This window comes from Bubalus kerabau, chromosome 9 (genome assembly GCF_029407905.1).
Source record: "Bubalus kerabau isolate K-KA32 ecotype Philippines breed swamp buffalo chromosome 9, PCC_UOA_SB_1v2, whole genome shotgun sequence".
Classification (NCBI taxonomy): domain Eukaryota; kingdom Metazoa; phylum Chordata; class Mammalia; order Artiodactyla; family Bovidae; genus Bubalus; species Bubalus kerabau.
The window spans coordinates 25745653-25764372 of NC_073632.1; positions in this window are offsets into that span (position 1 = coordinate 25745653).

Sequence of the window (18720 nt, forward strand, 5' to 3'; positions counted from 1 at the left end):
AACTTCATCTCTAGCAGAAATTGGTACCCTGAAGTGAAATGCTCTGGTTGCTATTAAGTCAGGTGGCTAGTGGCAAGAAAACTGCTAAGGAAGCAGGAAACCCACTGTGGTAAGACATTTGGCCAAAACACCACCTGCACTGAAATACAGGGAAACCATGAGCTTGTGGCACCAGGGAAAGAAACTGGAAAAGAAGATGACAGCTTTTAATAGTGATTTTTACTGGCTATGCTTCGCAGTACAAATGGAAGAGATAGCCTTAGGCAAATAGTATTCTGCAAGTTAAAAAAAAAGAAAGGACAGAGTGAGTCAAGAAATCTAAAATCTTACAGAGTTGGAAAAAACAACTTCTTTTACTCCTCAATATGAAATAACACCAAGAAGGATTTTGAGCACCAAAATCACAGTAAAACACAGCCTTGCAGCAAAATACACACTAATACTTCCCTACCCAAGCACATTGTGTCAGAGAGCCCTGAGGTACCACTATTAACTATATAGAAAGATTAAAAAAAAAAGAAGAGTAATCGGTCTTAAGAATTATTCTAAGGAAAGAATTTTGTATGTAGTTACTGGCAAATAGCATAGAGAACATTTCTATTGTAGTTGTTCAGTTGCTAAGTCGTGTCTGACTCTTTGTAACGCTATGGACTGCAGCACACCAGGCTCTTCTGTCCTCCACTGTCTCTAGGAGTTTGATCAAATTCAAGTCCATTGAGTTGGTGATGCTATCAAACCATCTCATCCTCTGCCACCCTCTTCTCCTTTTGCCTTCAGTCTTTCTCAGAATCAGGGTTTTTTTCCAATGAGTCAGCTCTTTGCATCAGGTGGCCAAAGTATTGGAGCTTCAGCTTCAGAATCAATCTTTCCAAAGAATATTCAGGGCTGTTTTCCTTTAGGATTGACTGGTTTGATCTCATTGCTGTCCAAGGGACTCTCAAGAGTCTTCTCCAGCACCACAGTTCAAAAGCATCAATTCTTCAGTGCTCAGGCTTCTTTATGGCCCAACTCTCCCATTCATACATGCTGCTGCTGCTGCCGCCAAGTCACTTCAATTGTGTCTGATTCTGTGCGACCCCATAGACAGCAGCCCACCAGGCTCCACTGTCCCCAAGATTCTCCAGGCAAGAACACTGGAGTGGGTTGCCATTTCCTTCTCCAATGCATGAAAGTGAAAAGTGAAAGGGAAGTTGCTCAGTCATGTCCGACTCTTTGCATCCCCATGGACTGCAGCCCACCAGGCTCCTCCATCCATGGGATTTTCCAGGCAAGAGTACTGGAGTGGGTTGCCATTGTCTTCTCCATTCATACATGACTACTGGAAAAATCATAGCTTTGACAAATGGACTTTTGTTGACAAAGTGATGTCTCTGCTTTTTCAAACACTGTCCAGGTTTGTCATAGCTTTTCTTCCAAGGAGCAAGCATTTTTAAAATTTTGTGGTTGTAGTCATATCCATAGTGATTTTGAAGCCAAAGAAGAGAAAATCTTTAAAATCAATTATATAATCAGACTACATAGGAGTTTTTGAAGAAATTTCATTGCTTAAGAAAACATAAGCCTGGAGGAAATAAACAAATGAAGATAAATATGGCTATTTTGACATTAAAGCAACATTCAGGTCCACAAAATGTTATGACCAAGAAATGGGCTATTAAAGTTCCAAAACCATGAAATGTTTCAGATTTGGCCAAGAAAAAGAATAAACCAACAGATCCTCTCAGAACCCTAGATGAGGGAGGGATGCCCCCAGCAAGCAGAAGCAAGGTGAAGTGAAAGTCGCTCAGTCGTGTCCAACTCATTGCAACCTCAGGGACTATACAGTCCATGGAATTCTCCAGGCTGGAACACTGGAGTGGGTAGACTTTCCCTTCGCCAGGGGATCTTCCCAACCCAGGGATTGAACCCAGGTCTCCCGCATTGCAGGTGGATTCTTTACCAGCTGAGATATCAAGGAATCCCAGCAAGCAGAATCAGGGTCTAATCAGGGATGCTTAGAAGGGACTATACAGACAAAAATCCTTTGGGTAAAGCCAAAGGATTATGGAAGGCTGAGACTTGAACTCATGAGGTTACCTGCTGAATATCTTCAATAAACAGTTACATGAACAAGAAATAAAAAATTATTCTCAAATTTAGTGCATATCAGCAAGCCCCGGACAGCTTGTTAAAAAGAAGATTGCAGTATCCCATCACCTTTGTTCTGATTCAGGAGTTCTAGGTGGGGTTCCAAAATTTGCATGCCTAACAAGTCCCTGGTGGCTCAGCAAGTAAAGACTCTGCCTGCAATGCCGGAGACCCGGGTTCCATCCCTGGATTGGGAAGATCCCCTGGAGAAGCAAATGGCAACCCACTCCAGTATTCTTGGCTGGAAAATCCCAGGGACAGAGTTGCCTGCCAGGCTACAGTCCACGGGGTCGCAAAGACTCAGACAAGACTGCGCAACTTTCACATAACAGGTTCCCAGGTGCTGCTGATGGTGGCGGTCTGGAGACATTTTGCAAATCACTGATGTAGAGGCAGGTTTTTGAGATTTCAGAGTTCTCAGTCATAGTAGCTAGTCTCTGGTTAACCAGTATACAACATATATTTTGTATTCCTTCAAATCCTCTTTCTCCTCAAATTTAGTATTTCCCTCCTATTTTTGCCTCTGTTACCCATTTCCTGTTGTATGCATCCTCTCTATAGTTTTTTGTGTCCACTCCTAACTTATCCTCCTTTCTTAGAAAGATTCTAAACAAGCTGAATTAAAATATTGATATATGCCTTAAACTAAAATTGCCAGAAATCTGGAAGAGTCTTGATTTTAAATACCCTTCTTGAAGGACAGCGGTCGCTAGCTACTTTAGCGGCTATCAACAATTTTAAGCTTTTTCAGAGATTATTCTTTAAGGAATCATCTAATGCTTGCTACTCAAATACCAAAAACTCAGTTTTCTCGGAGGAAGCTAGGATAAGCTCGCAAATGTAAAATGAACCTTAAATAAATTTTCCCAGGAAATGATAGAGGCCCTTGTAATCATCTCTCTTGAAAATGATAGGAGCCCTTGTACTATCTTGTCTTGAAAATAATAGGACTATAAAAGACATTTTTTAAGCTGTATATTGGAACACATATCACTTTCAAAATACTTCCTCTCTGAGGGTCCAAGTAGATGTGTTTAGCAATAAATTATTGCTAAATAATAAATGAGAAAATAATTAGTGTACATGTAAAGGTTTATCTTGTATTCTCCCCAAACCTCTTCTGCTTCAGTAAAGACACAATCTTTTTATTCTGTTTTCTGTGAATATGTAGATCAGCAGGTTAGTGTTTTCTCTAGATATTTTTCAAATATATAAAGACAATGTATACCTGTGGCAGATTCATTTTGATATTTGGCAAAACTAATACAATTATGTAAAGTTTAAAAATAAAATAAAATTTAAAAAAAAGCCAATACATTATACACTTAAAAAAAAAAAGACAATACTTCTGAAGTATATTTTTAAATTATCTCATGCTCAAAATATTAAATCTTACAAAGTTCTACACTGTAATAATTTTCAAAGCTTTTAAACAAAGCCATTAAAGGCCAAAATTATTCATCCCACAATGAGCATTTAACTGAAATTTTAAGGACTAAAACTATTAAGCTCTGAAATGTGTGGTCACTGTTGGAGCTATTTTGATATGTTTTTCACAGTTTCATTTTAATTTCAAACTTCTCATTGTATAGTTCCTTAACCCACATAGGAAAATAAAAGCTCGTTCCAGACCTTGTATGTGAAGCATCTATTATATTGTATGTTAGTTTACTAGAATGATCTATATCTCACTCAACCAAGGCTTAGTGTGTCAGGTCTACATTTCTCTGAATCTCTGTCCAACAGCTCAGATCCCACTTAACAGTCCTGAGACCTCATATCTTGTACTTAACCCTCAGAACACCTTCATTCCATCCAAGCTACTCAGTCATTTCATCTCAAAGTCTTTCTATATTCCTTTCTATGCTATATGTCCTTTTTTGGAACGTCAGCCCAATTTCTTTCTACTAGATTAATGGGAATTTTATTTCAAGAGCAAATTTGTATCTTCTCTAAATAACCCTAGCAATAATTTGTGAGTCAGGCCTGGGTTAAAACTGGGGGTTCTCCCCATATTTTCTAAAAAGGTGATAGTTACAAAAGTGTTAGCTAAATAAGATTTATGGAAACCCACTAAGATGAGTTCTTGAACATCAGGTATTTTACCATGTTTTCCTTGGTATCACTGATGCCTGGCATAGTATAAATGCTTCATTAAATATTAAAACCTTCTTTTTCTTAATTTGGCACAAATATATTGAATCTATACCATAAATTGCTTCCTTTGAATCTCATTTCAACAAAATAATGACTGTATATTTGTTACATTAGATACTCTACCAGCCACTCGCATAGAAGGAAAACAAAAATATAGACCCTGTATTCAAGGAATGTGCCCTGGCAATAACAATACAGTGCCATTAGGATTATGAGCAAAAAGGTAAAGGTTTTTATGAGAGTATTTGAGAGTGATAACCTTAGTTTTTAGGCTGGGGTTGCGGAAGACAAGGAGGCATTTACAATCAAAGAGAAAGGGATATTGCTTCTGGAAACAAAATAGCATGTACAAAAATAAGAGGCAAATAAAGGAGCAAGGTGTGGGTAACAGCAAGTAGTTTAATATGCCAGCCTTCAGCACATGAAGCCAGTAATAATGAGAGGTAAGCACAGAGAGCAAGGCCACTTCACATCAAAAGCTCCAACAGCCATGAAAGAGAGTTCATGCTTTCCATCTTGAGGGTATTTGGAATGTTTGTAAAACTGAAAATGGGATGACATTATCAGATTTCAATCCCTGACACATCAGTCTTTTCTAAGGGCACAGAGTAAGCGCATCCCATGAGAATGTGGAGAATGGAGGGAGCATATTGTATTGACTGATTCAGAGGTGGGCTATATGCATGTTGACTGAATCCTCACCTTAGCTGTGTTTTATTTTACTTATATGTGACCTTATCAATAAATTTTGCTATATGCCTTCCAAAGTAAGATGAAGAGTGGAGGGACTCTTGGTGAGAGTGGATAGGAAAAATAGAAAATGAGAGCCAGCAGAACAAGTAAAAAATTGCTGGGATGATTATAAACTCATGGCTGTGGGAAGGAGAAGTCAGACTCTAAGAGACTTTTTAATTAGTTGGATATTAGAATGAGGAAAAGAAATGAGTCACGGCTTCTAATATTTTAAAACTTAGACTCAGTAAATGGTTGCTTTTAGAGTATATTTAATCTTTACCAGGACTTTTGCAGTGACTCAGTGGGTAAAGAACCCACCTGCAATGTAGAAGAAGCAGGAGACTTGGGTTTGATCCCTGGGTCAGGAAGATCCTCTGGAGGAGGGCATGGCAATCCACTCCAGTCTTCTTGCCTGGAGAATCCTATGGACAGAGGAACCTGGAGGGCTGAAGTTCATGGGGTTGCAAAATGTCAGACACAACAGAAGCGACTGAGCATGCAGGCACGATCTTTACCAACTAAAGTGTAAGATCCTGGAGGTCAGGTATCATCTCTTTCCTGCTGACTGTATCTGGTACAGAACCTCCTAGATCAGGTTCTAGTGCATGACTGGTCATCTCCAGTTCAAGAGCAAGATTGTATTTAAAGTTCTCTGTGTGTTGCCTTCTTCCCTCAGAATTTGCACAGGTCAATGAGGACTATTCTGAAGCAAAACTTTAAAAAATGAACATGAACAGAAAATTGATTGAGAGAAAGAAAAGAGAATCCAGCATGTAAGAAATGAGCAGCATAACTTTCTCTGTCTATGATTGGGATCAGAGAAATGCAGAATGAGGTTTGGGTTACTTTATTAATTTATTAATGTATATTATCATTTATTTTGATATCCTGTCAAATCACTGCCCATATGAAAACTTTGGTTCCTGCTGAATTGTCTTATATATGAAAACTCCATTTTAGATATAATAGCAAAAAATTGGCCAAAAACTCTTCAGTGTAGGCAGTATTTACTCAAAAAAACACCAACATCCATGAGAAATATGTATAATTTTTTCAATGTAACATTATTAGAGGATAGTTTTGAGTGTATTTTGGGGAGGTGGTGTTCAGAACAAAATGACAAGTGCCACAGAAAAGGTGGTACAGAAGAAGTTGTCTTAACTGGCTCCATTTAACCAACCCACAAGATGAAGTTGTATTCTCCAACCTTTTTGTAAACCAAACTCACTAAAGCCTAGGACACCACCAATGCTTATGGCAATATGTAAATGCCTCAAATACCCACATTCTTCAGTTTCTATAAATAGAGATATTTGCTAGAGTTAATTACATTATTTCCTAAACCTGTTGATGTTAATCTTAATGATTTCATATCATTAAATTTTTTGATTGGTTTGCATTACTGATTAATATAATACAGTTACTAACATTTTGAAGAGATTTAATTAATTAACATTTTGTGCAGCAACTTTGAAAAATATTTCAAGATTATAAAAATAAATGAATATAGTTTCTGTGGCAGAGTTCACTGTGTGTGTGTATGCATGCGTGTGTGTGTGTGTGTGCGCGCTCAGTCATGCCTGACTCTTTGTGACCCCATGAACTGTAGCCCACCAGGCTCCTCTATTCATGGAATTTTCCAGGCAGAAATACTGGAGTGGGTTGTCATTTCCTCCTCCAAAGGGATCTTCCACACCCAGGGATCCAACCCACACCTTCTGCATCTATCTCTGGCATTGACAGGAGGATTCTTTACCTGATGAGCCACTTGGGAAGCCCAGCAGAGATGACTGACTTACACCAAATTTTAAACCCTGGCTCTTTTCACAGAAAGAGAGTCGAAGCTGGGAAAGTGGCATCAAAGCTGGAGATCACATTTCCCAGCCTTCTGCAACCTGCATGACTATCTGACTCCATTCTCTTTAAGGAAATGAGAGCAAAAATTATATACACGACTTCTGGGTCAGTTCCAAATTAAAAGTCAAGTTGGTGGTCCTGGACCCCTGTTCTCTTTCCTCTAGGCTGGAAAGCAGATTTTGGACATGGCATAGTGCTGATCACAAAGGTGAGGGCAGTGCCTGAACAAGAACAAGAAGGAGGAAGATTCCATGAGGCAGAGGTGACCTACTGGTTGGACTGTTTTCTGAAAAATAAAATTCTATTGTACTCAAGCCATTGTATTTGGGGGTTTTCTTTGTTATAGCAACTTAGCCTCTATCTTAGCTAAGACAAATTCTTAGCCAGCAATTCCTTTGATAGGAATATGTTCTGAAGGAATAAGTGTACATTGAAAACAGAAATTTTACTTTTGTGAAATTTTACTTTTCTGAGCCTGAAAAAGAGAATATAATATTTTAGTAAATTGAAAACAAAATTTGCAGTTCTGAAGAGGGCCTACCCTAGTAAACACAAGAAAAACTGAGAACATTGCTGTTTTGAATTCTCAAGGAGATTCCAAAGAACAAGACTTTATCACATTCCTGATAAGTTATCTTATGTTGTAAGTTAAGACATAAGTTATCTCTTTTTAGCTGCAGGTACCCTATAAAATTTCCCAGTTTTAACCAATAGTGAACATTGACAAACCAGCATGAGGAAATCTATCTGGAATTATGCAATATGAGAAAGAAAAAGAAAGAATGAGAACACATAGCTTTAAGAAGTTATGTATAACTTGATTATTGTTTAGTCACTAAGTCATATCTGACTCTTTTGCAACCGTATTGACTGTAGCCCACCAGGCTATTCAGTCCATGGGATTTCCCAGGCAAGATTAATGGAATGGGTTGCCATTTCCTTCTCCAGGGGATCTTCCCAATCCAGGGATAGAACATTTGTATCCTGCAATTGCAGGCAGTTTCTTTACCACCAAGTCATCAGGAAGCCCCATGCATACCTTGATTGATTTATCTAAATATATTAGAACTACCTAGTATGATGGGGCTTCCCTTATAGCTCAGTAGGTAAAGAATCTGCTTGCAATGCAGGAGACCAGAGTTCAATTCCGGGTCTGCAAAATCCTCTGGAGAAGGAAGTAGCAACCCATGCCAGTATTCTTGCCTGGAGAATCCCATGGACAGAGGAGCCTGGCAGGCCACAGTCCATGGGATCACACGAGTTGGACAAGACTTAGGGACTAAACCACCACCACCTAGTGTGATATGAATTAGATGTATCCTGAATAAATCAACAAAAGAAAGTCAGTGACTGGAAGCTAAAACAAAGCAAAACAAAGCCCCACAAATTTCAGCTCTACAAAAGGATTATTTCATCTAATGTGCTGGGTTTTACTAGAACGGAGAGCTAACTATCATTAGTGATATCCAGAAGGAGGCTGATTTAGCATTTGATAGAAAGTATTCAGATAGAAGGATGGTATCCAATGTCCCTTGTGGTCCTGAAAATCTGTAATTCTTTGTTGATATGACAGGCAGTTTTTCCTCACCAACATCAGTTTCCTGATTTGAAAATCTTGAATTGAAATTTTTCTTGTGGAATTGTTTCAGCTTCTTTAATCTCTCCTGGTGTCTCAGCTGGTAAAGAATCTGCCTGCAATGTAGGAGACCCAGGTTCAGTCCCTGGATAAGGAGGATCTCCTGGAGAAGGGAATGGCAACCCACTCCAGAATTCTTGCCTAGAGAATTTCATAGATGTAGGAGCCTTGTGCGCTTCAGTCCGTGAAGTTGCCAAGAGTCAGACACAACTCATTTTTTGTTTTGACTTCTTTGTATAGCCAAGAACACAAACTCCAGAGAAGGCTGCTTATTTCCAAATCCTAGATCCAATTTTTGAGAAAATTACTTAAGCTGTGTAATTCTTGGGTTTCCCACTTCCAAAATGAAGTTGATGATAATGTCTAGAGCTTAGGTTTTTAATTTGTGTTAAGTAGAAAAATTCAACTGTTTTGCACAGTTTTACATAAAGAAAAATTAATACCTTAATTAAATCTTTCTCTGTGTGATTGATTTACACATTCTAATAGTCTATCAAGACTATCCTCAAGAAAAAGAAATGCAAAAAGGCAAAATGGTTGTCTGAGGAGGCCTCATAAATAGCTGAGAAAAGAAGAGAAGCTAAAGGCAAAGGATAAAAGGAAAGATATACTTATCTGAATGCAGAGTTCTAAAGAATAGCAAGGAGAGATTTAAAAAAAAAAAAAAAAAAGGCTTTCTCAGTGATCAATGCCAACAAAGAGGGGAAAACAATAAATGGGAAAGGCTAGAGATCTCTTCAAGAAAATTAGAGATATCAAGGGAATATTTCATGCAAAGATGGGCACAGTAAAGGACAGAAATGGTATGGACCTAACAGAGGCAGAAAATACTAAGAAAAGGTGGCAAGAATACACAGAAGAACTATACAAAAAAGATCTTCATGGCCCAGATAACCATGATGGTGTGATCACTCCACCTAGAGGCAGATATCCTGGACTCTGAAGTCATATGGGCCTTAGGAAGCATCACTACAAACAAAGCTAGTGGAGGTGATGGAATTCCAGTTAAGCTATTTCAAATCCTAAAAGATGATGCTGTGAAAGTGCTGTGCTCAATATGTCAGCAATTTTGGAAAACTCAGCAGTGGCCACAGGGCTGGAAAAGGTCAGTTTTCATTCCAATCCCAAAGAAAGGGAATGCCAAAGAATGTTCAAATTACCACACAATTGCACTGATCTCACAGGCTAGCAAAGTAATGCTCAAAATTCGCCAATCAAGGCTTCAAAAGTACAGGAACCAAGAACTTCCAGATGTTCAAGCTGGATTTAGAAAAGGCAGAGGAACCAGAGATCAAATTGCCAACATCCATTGGATCATAGCAAAAGCAAAAGCGTTCCAGAAAAATATGTACTACTGCTTTATTGACTATGCCAAAGCCTTTGACTGTGTGGGCCACAACAAACTGCGGAAAATTCTTTAGGAGGTGGGGATACCAAATCACCTTACCTGCCTCCTGAGAAATCTGTATGCAGGTCAAGAACCAACAGCTAGAACCAGACATGTAAAAACGGACTGGTTCCAAATAGGAAAAGGAGTACGTCAAGGCTGTATATTGTCACCCTGCTTATTTAACTTATATTCAGAGTATATCATGTGAAATGCCAGGCTGGGAGAAGCATAAGCTGGAATTAAGATTGCCAAGAGAAATGTCAATAACCTCAGATAGGAAGATGATACCACCCTTATGGCAGAAAGCAAAGAGGAACTAGAGATCCTCTTGATGAAAGTGAAAGAGGAGAGTGAAAAAGTTGGCTTAAAACTCAACATTCAAACAACTAAGATCATGGCATCCAGTCCTATCACTTCATGCAAATAGATGGGTAAACAGTGGAAACCGTGACAGACTTTATTTTCTTGGGCTCAAAAATCACTGCAGCCATGAAATTAAAAGATGCTTGTTCCTTGGAAGAAAAGTTTTGACCAACCTAGACAGCATATTAAAAACCAGAGACATTACTTTGCCAACAAATGTCCATCTAGTCAGTGTTATGGTTTTTCCTGTAGTCATGTATGGATGTGAGAGTTGGACTATAAAGAAAGCTGAGCACTGAAGAATTGATACTTTTAAACTGTGGTGTTGGAGAAGACTCTTGAGAGTCCCTTGGACTGCAAGGAGAATCCTAAAGGAAATCAGTCCTGAATATTCATTGGAAGGACTGATGCTGAAGCTGAAGCTCCAATAAATTGGCCACCTGAGGAGAAGAATTGACTCACTGGAAAAGACCCTGATGCTGGGAAAGATTGAGGGTAGGAGGAGAAGGGGATGACAGAGGATGAGATGGTTGGATGACATCACCTACTCGGTGGACATGAGTTTGAGCAAGCCCTGGAATCTAGTGATGGACAGGGAGGCCTGGAATGCTGCGATTCATGGGGTCACAAAGAGTCAGACATGACTGAACAACTGAACTGAACTGAGTCTATTTGCAAAACAGCTAGCCATTTTTTAAGGCATTACTTTTTAGAGCAATGTTTGGTTTACAGCAAAATTGAAGGAAAGTACTGAGATTTCCCATAAAGCCCCTGTCCCTACACATGCATGCTGCTGTTGCTAAGGTGCATCAGTCGCGTCCAACTCTGTGCTGGACATAGACAGCAGCCCACCAGACTCCACCGTCCCTGGGATTCTCCAGGCAAGAACCTTGGAGTGGGTTGCCATTTCCTTCTCCAGTGCATGAAAGTGAAAAGTGAAAGTGAAGTCTGACTCTTCGCGATCCCAGGGACTGTAGCCTACCAGGCTCCTCCATCCTTGGGATTTTCCAGGCAAGAGTACTGGAGTGGGGTGCCATCACCTTCTCCACACATGCATAGCCTCTCCCATTTCAACATCCTCCACCAGGGTTGTTCACCTGTTACAACTGATAAACCTACTTTGGCACATTAGTATCACTCAAAGACCATAGGGTTCACTCTTAGTGTGGTACATTCTAAGTGTTTAAACAAATGTAATGACATATACCCATCATTATAAAATCATATAGAGTATTTCCACTGCCCTAAAAATCCTTTTTGCTCCACTTATTCATTTCTGTCTTCCTCCAAACCCTGGCAGTCATAGACCTTTTTATTGTCTTCATACCTTTTCTTTTTCCAGAAGGTCATATAGTTGGAATCATACTTTGTAACCTTTCAGATTGGACTTATTTTACTTAGTAACTTGCATTTAACATAGGTTCCTCTATGCCTTTTCATAGCTTGTTTTTTTTTTTTTTCATGGCTTGTTAACAAATCATTTTTAGTGCTGATTAATAATCCATTGTCTGGATATTCCACAGTTTGTTTACCCACTCACCTGCTGACGGTCATCTTGGTTGCTTTCAAATTTTGGCAGTTATGAATAAATCAGCTATAAGCAACCACTTTTTCCAATTGTAAGAGTCATGCTATTTCCTCTTTACTCTTACTCCTATTCTCCATTATGGTCACAGAGCAAAGCATAAGACTATAGTTACCTTTTTATGGTCATTCATCTACTCCATTTTTTCTTGTCCCTTAGCTCCAAGACAACAAACGAGCTGCTTAGCTTCTCAGCTTCTATAGGAAAAACAAAAAAAAGAATAAAAGCCACTCTTTTTTTTGTTGTTAATTGACAAAGTGAGGTGAAAGCAGCCACAAATGCCAGGTTTTCCTCACTTTATTTCTTCAATTTCAGTGATCGTCACTTTTATTTTCTCCCCAGTGCTTTGGGGCAGAATTTTTTAAATGTAAAATTTGTCCAGATTTTCTTTTTGTCCCCATTAGGAGAATGGGCTTGAGTAATCTGGTCTCCTTTGCAAGACATTGCAACTGAGGAACACATATTTTTATTGCAAGGTCACACAGCTTAATAAACTTAGAAGTACTTTGATAGAAAGTGAAAGGAAAATGAAGTCACTCAGTCGTGTCCGACTCTTTGTGACCCCGTGGACTGTAGCCCACCAGGCTCCTCTGTCCATGGAATTCTCCAGGCAAGAATACTGGAGTGGGTTGCCATTTCCTTCTCCAGGGGATTTTCCCAACCCAGGGATTGAACCCGGGTCTCCCACATTGCAGGCAGACGCTTTAGCCTCTGAGCCACCAGGGAACTCAGTCTTAATTGCCAATGGAATTTCCCCTCAACTGCTTCCAGTTTATCCATGAACAACAGAAAAGACCAACTGAAAACAAGCAAACAAAAAAACAGGGAGAGAAGAACAAGATGGTGGAGGAGTAGGTGGATGTGGAGTACATCTCTCTCCACGGATACATCAGGAACACAGTTTCAGACACAAAAGTGCATGCAGAACACCAGCTGAGAGCAGACAGGAGTACCTGGCCAGCAGAACCTGACACAAAACTTGGAGGACAAAGGAATTATGGGGAAAAACAGGAGTGTTAGTAGGACTGGACCTGACCTTGGTAGGTGGGGGAACTGAATCAGGGATCCAAATCCCCTCATGGGGGCAATTGTCTGAGTCAGAGTTCAGTTCAGTTCAGTTCAGTCACTCAGTCGTGTTTCTTTGTGACCCCATGAACTGCAGCACTCCAGGCCTCCCTGCCCATCACCATCTCCTGGAGTTTAACTCAAACTCACATCCATCGAGTTGGTGATGCCATCCAGCCATCTCATCCTCTGTTGTCCCCTTCTCCTCCTGCCTCTAATCCCTCCCAGCATCAGTCTTTTCCAATGAGTCAACTTTTTGCATGAGGTGGCGAAAGTACCAGAGCTTCAGCTTTAGCATCATTCCTTCCAAAGAAATCCCAGGGCTGATCTCCTTCAGAATGGACTGGTTGGATCTCCTTGCAGTCCAAGGGACTCTCCAGAGTCTTCTCCAACACCACAGTTCAAAAGCATCAATTCTTTGGCACTCAGCATTCTTCACAGTCCAAATCTTACATCCATACATGACCACTGGAAAAACCATAGCCCTGACTAGACGGACCTTTGTTGGGAAAGTAATGTCTCTGCTTTTGAATATGCTATCTAAGTTGGTCATAACTTTCCTTCCAAGGAGTACGTGTCTTTTAATTTCATGGCTACAGTCACCATCTGCAGTGATTTTGGAGCCCTGAAAAATAAAGTCAGCCACTATTTATACTGTTTCCCCATCTATTTCCCATGAAGTGATGGGACCAGATGCCATGATATTTGTTTTCTGAATGTTGAGCTTTAAGCCAACCTATTCACTCTCCTCTTTCACTTTCAAAAGAGGCTTTTTAGTTCCTCTTTACTTCCTGCTGTAAGGGTGGTGAGGTTATTGATATTTGAGGTTATTGCATATCTGAGGTTATTGATATTTCTGAGTCAGAGTAGAAACATTTAAGGCTGAGAGTGAAACAGCTAATCTGTGGCAGCCTAAATGGAATGAGAATCAGACAGTCCTTTCCACAGCCATACATACCCCAGGCAGGTACGCAGGTCCCCTGGAAGGTGCAGTGGCTGGAGCTGAAGTTTAGGGAATGTGGAGCAGTGTCTGGGCGAGAGCTGCTGCTGACTGCAGAGAGACAGATCGAGGGGATTGGAGGGAGGAGACTATGGTGAGAAATGCATGTGGAGGAAAGCCAGGCAGCCATGGAAGCAAGGAGATACTGCTGAGTCATGCGTATGGGGTGGAGCCATCACCACAGCTTCTCTCTCCACACATCACCATTGGCAGCTGAACAATAGAGAGGCTGGCCCTTCAAACACCTGAGGCACTGAACTACAGAGTAGGACCCCAGCCATGGGGGCCCCTCTATGTGCCTGATGCACCAAACAACAGAGAAGGACCCCAGGCAAGGGAGCCCTCTAAGTACTTGAATGGGCGGAGCTACGGAGAAAGATTAGCCAAAGAGGCCTTTTGATTGCCAGCTACAAGAGGCTCGACAAAAGACTCTAAGAGAGCCATAACTCCTGGGGTGGAGGCAGTCCTTGTCCCTGCACACTTGGCGCTACCAGGGTCCCCACAAGCTAAGCAGCTGCGCCACCTGCATGCTCAACTCTCACTGTGCCAGTGCTGCCGCAGGCAAAAAAGTCTTGAACCTATGCATGCAGGGTCATTTCGGTAGTGACTGACTCTTTGAGACTCTGTAGACTGAGGCCTGCCAAGATTCTCTGTCAGGGCGGCGGGTTCTCCAGGCAAGAATACTGGAGTGTATGGGCCAATACTGGTTGCCATACCCTCGTAGCACACTATATTTCCTGCTGCCCTAGCCCCCAGCTCCCCTGAGTACCTGGTGCCACCGGAGCCCCTGGGACTCAAGCAGCTGCACCACCTCCACACCTCACAGGGGCCAACCCAAGTCCTCCAGGGCAGCCTCAGGAGAAAACCCCAGTGGATGACCCACGTGCAGAGGTGGAAATAAACCCACAATTGAAACCCAGAGGCAATGTGACTAAGGAGGAAGACCCAAAACTCTCCCATAAGCTGTACATGCTGCAGATTAAATCCACACAATCAACTAGGCAGCCTCTGTGTCTGTGGAGTATATAAAAGGTCATTGAGAGCTTCCACAAAAGAAAACGCATTAGTTATGATAATTATGGACATTGGAGGCAAGAACACAGAGGAGTAGGACCAGATTAGAATCTGAGCTGCCCCCACAGCAAGTCCAGAGATCAGAACAGTGTTAGCTGGCATCCTATGGAGGTGAGGTGGACTGTAACTCCCAGCGAGGGAAAGGAATATGACAACAGGGACTCAAGAAAAATATTTATTTTTCTTATGTTTTGACTTGTTCTGTAGATTCTTTTGGCTTTTGTTTCTTTTTTCTTTCTCTCTTCCCCACCTCTGTTGTAGTTGTCAATTTTATTGGCACTATGAAATCTAATTAAGCTTTTGAGCTTTTTTTTTTTCTTTTTTTTCATCAGTCACATTTTTTATTATTACTATAAACCTCTGCCTCTACATTGGGCTTTTGCAGTTCTGGCAAATTTTCCTTTTCTTTTTTTTTCTCTTTTTTTAAATTTTATTTTTAATTTTTTAAACCTGTTATTTTTTTCTACATTTATTCCTTTGTTTGCTTTTCCTACTGTTCTTTTCCCCTTGCAGTTAATCTTTAATGTATATAAATCTTCTTTATCTACCTCTATTTAACTTTGTATATCTATTCTTTCTTTCCTTTACTTCTCAACATTTTTGTTTCATTGCTTTATTCCACACTTGGCACCATGCTTTAGTTTTGCTTTCTAGTTTGTGTTTTAGTCAGTTTTGTTCTTGACTAGTAAATAAAATTTTTGATTTCCTTTGTAAGGTCAATCAATTGTACTTTATTTTTGTTGGACCATTTTGACTTTGCTCCTGGGTGTATATGTATATGCATATACATATACACCTGGGTGTATATGTATATGTGTATATACCATTATTTTAATTATTGGCCTGATTTTGTAACTGACATTTGTCTGGGGTTAATCTTTGGTTTCTCATTTTTAGTTATTGGTTTTAATCTCACTTAATACCATAACAAATCACTTGTGGAATCTTCATTCCTGACCAGAGATCAAGCCCTGAGCCTTTGGAGTGGGAATACTGACTCCAAGACCCTAGAATACTAGGGAACTAACCCTGCTGCTGCTGCTGCTGCTAAGTTGCTTCAGTCCTGTCTGACTCTGTGCGACCCCATAGACAGCAGCCCACCAGGCTCCCCATCCCTGGGATTCTCCAGGCAAGAACACTGGAGTGGGTTGCCATTTCCTTCTCCGATGCATGAAAGTGAAAAGTGAAAGCAAAGTCGCTCAGTCATGTCTGACCCTTAACCCTTGGGAGTATCAAATAGTGAGAACTCACACAAAGGAAACCACTTGAATACAAGATCTGGCATCATCCAACCACCAGTCGCACCCTGTGAAATATACCTCATCCAAACAACAAACAAAACAAAAATACAAACCCAATCATCAGCAGATAAGATTACCACCTCACTCAGCCTTGCCCATCAGAGGAAAAACAAGCAAACAAACAAAAGCTCAGCATAAATTTCACCCTATAGGAAGCTTACACAAACCACTGGATCAATCTTAGGAGGGCAGAGACCAAAAGGAAGAAAGAATTTAACTTTGAAGCCTGGGAAAAGATCTCAAACACAATAAGTTTTAAAAAACAATGAAAAGGCAGATAAATACTACCCAAATGAAGGAACAAACTAGAAACACAGAAGTCCAAATAAATGAAGAGGAAATAGGTAAACTACCTGAAAAAGAATTCAGAATAATGATAGTAAAGATGATCAAAAACCTTGAAAACAAAATGGAGAAAAGACAAGAATCAATTAACAAAGACATAGAAGAATTAATGAATAAACATACAGAGACAAACAGCACAATTTATGAAATTCTAAATACTCTAGAAGGAATCAATAGCAGAATATCTGAGGCAGAAGAACGAGTCAATGAGCTGGAAGATAAAACAGTGGAAATAGCTTCTGAAAAGCAAAATAAAGTAAAAAGAGTGAAAAGAACTAAGGATAGTCTCAGAGACCTCTGGGACAATATCAAATGCACCAACATTCAAAATATAGGGGTCCCAGAAGAAAAAGAGAAAGGGTATGAGAAAAAATTTGAAGATTATAGTTGAAAATTTCCCCAACATGGAAAAGGAAATAGTCAATCAAGTCCAAGAGGCACAAAGAGTCCAATACAGGATAAACCCAAGGAGAAATACACCAAGACACATACTGATCAAACTAACCAAGACTAAACACAAAGAATATTAAAAGCAGCAAGGGAGAATCAAAAAGTAACATACAAGGGAAACTCCATTTGCTTAACAGCTGATCTTTCAGCAGGAACTCTGCAGGCCAGAAGGGAATGGCAGGATACAGTTAAAGCACTGAAAGGGAAAAATCTACAACCAAGATTACTGTATCCAGCAAGGATCTCATTCAAAATTGATGGGGAAATAAAAATCTTCTCAGACAAGCAAAAGTTAAGATAATTCAGTATCATCAAACCAGCTTTACAACAAATATTAAACGGACTTATATAGTCAAGAAATGCAAGAGAAGAAAATAAAGATCTACAAAATCAACCCCAAACAATTAAGAAAATGGCAATAGGAACATACATATCAATAATTACTTTAAATGTAAATGAATTAAAATGCTCCAACCAAAAGACACAGACTGGCTAAATGGATGCAAAAACAAAACCAATATATATGCTGTTTATAAGAATCCATTTCAGACCTAAAGACACATATAGACTGAAAATGAGAGGATGGAAAAATATATTCCATGCAGATGGGAAGCAAAAGAAAGCTGGAGTAGCAATCCTCATATCAGACAAAATAGACCTTAAAATAAAGCAGATTACAAGAGATAAGAAAGGACACTACATAATGATCAAGAGATCCATCCAAGAGGAAGACATAACAATTGTAAATACCTATGCACCCAACATAGGAGCACCTCAATACATAAGGCAAACACTAACAGACATAAAAGGATAAATTTACAGTAGCACAATAACAGTAGGAGACTTTACCACTCCACTCACACCAATGGACAGATCATCAAAACAGAAAATCAATAAGGAAACATAAGGCTTAAATGAGACATTAGATGACATGGATTTCATTCATATCTTCAGGACATTCCATCCAAGTGCAGAAAAATACACCTTCTTCTCAAGTGCACGTGGAACATTCTTCAGGAGATACAACATCTTGGGTCACAAATCAAACTTCTATAAATTTAAGAAAATTGAAATCACACCATGCATCTTCTCCAACCACAACGCTATGAGGCTAGATAACAATTACAAGAAAAAAACTGTAAAAAGGCACAAACACATGGAGATTAAACAGCACATTTCTAAGTAACCAACACTTTACTGAAGAAAACAAAAGAGAAATCAAAAAATTTCCAGAAAAAAAATGAGAGTGAAAACACAACTCAAAACCTATGGGATGCAGCAAAAGCAGTCCTAAGAGTGAAGTTTATAATAATACAGTCCTACCTCAAGAAACAAGAAAAACATGGAATAGACAACCTAACTTTACACCTAAAACAACTGGACAAAGAAAAACAAAAAATCCCCAAAATTAGTAGAAGGAAAGAAATCATAAATATCCAAGCAGAAATAAGTGAAAAAGAAATGAAAGAAACAAGAGTAAAGATTAATAAAACTAAAAGCTGGTTCTTTGAGAAGATAAATAAAATTGACAAACCTTTAGCCAGACTCATCAAGAAAAAAACGAGAGAATAATCAAATCAACAAAATTAGAAATGGAAAAGGAGAGGTTACAAGAGACAATGCAGAAATACAAAG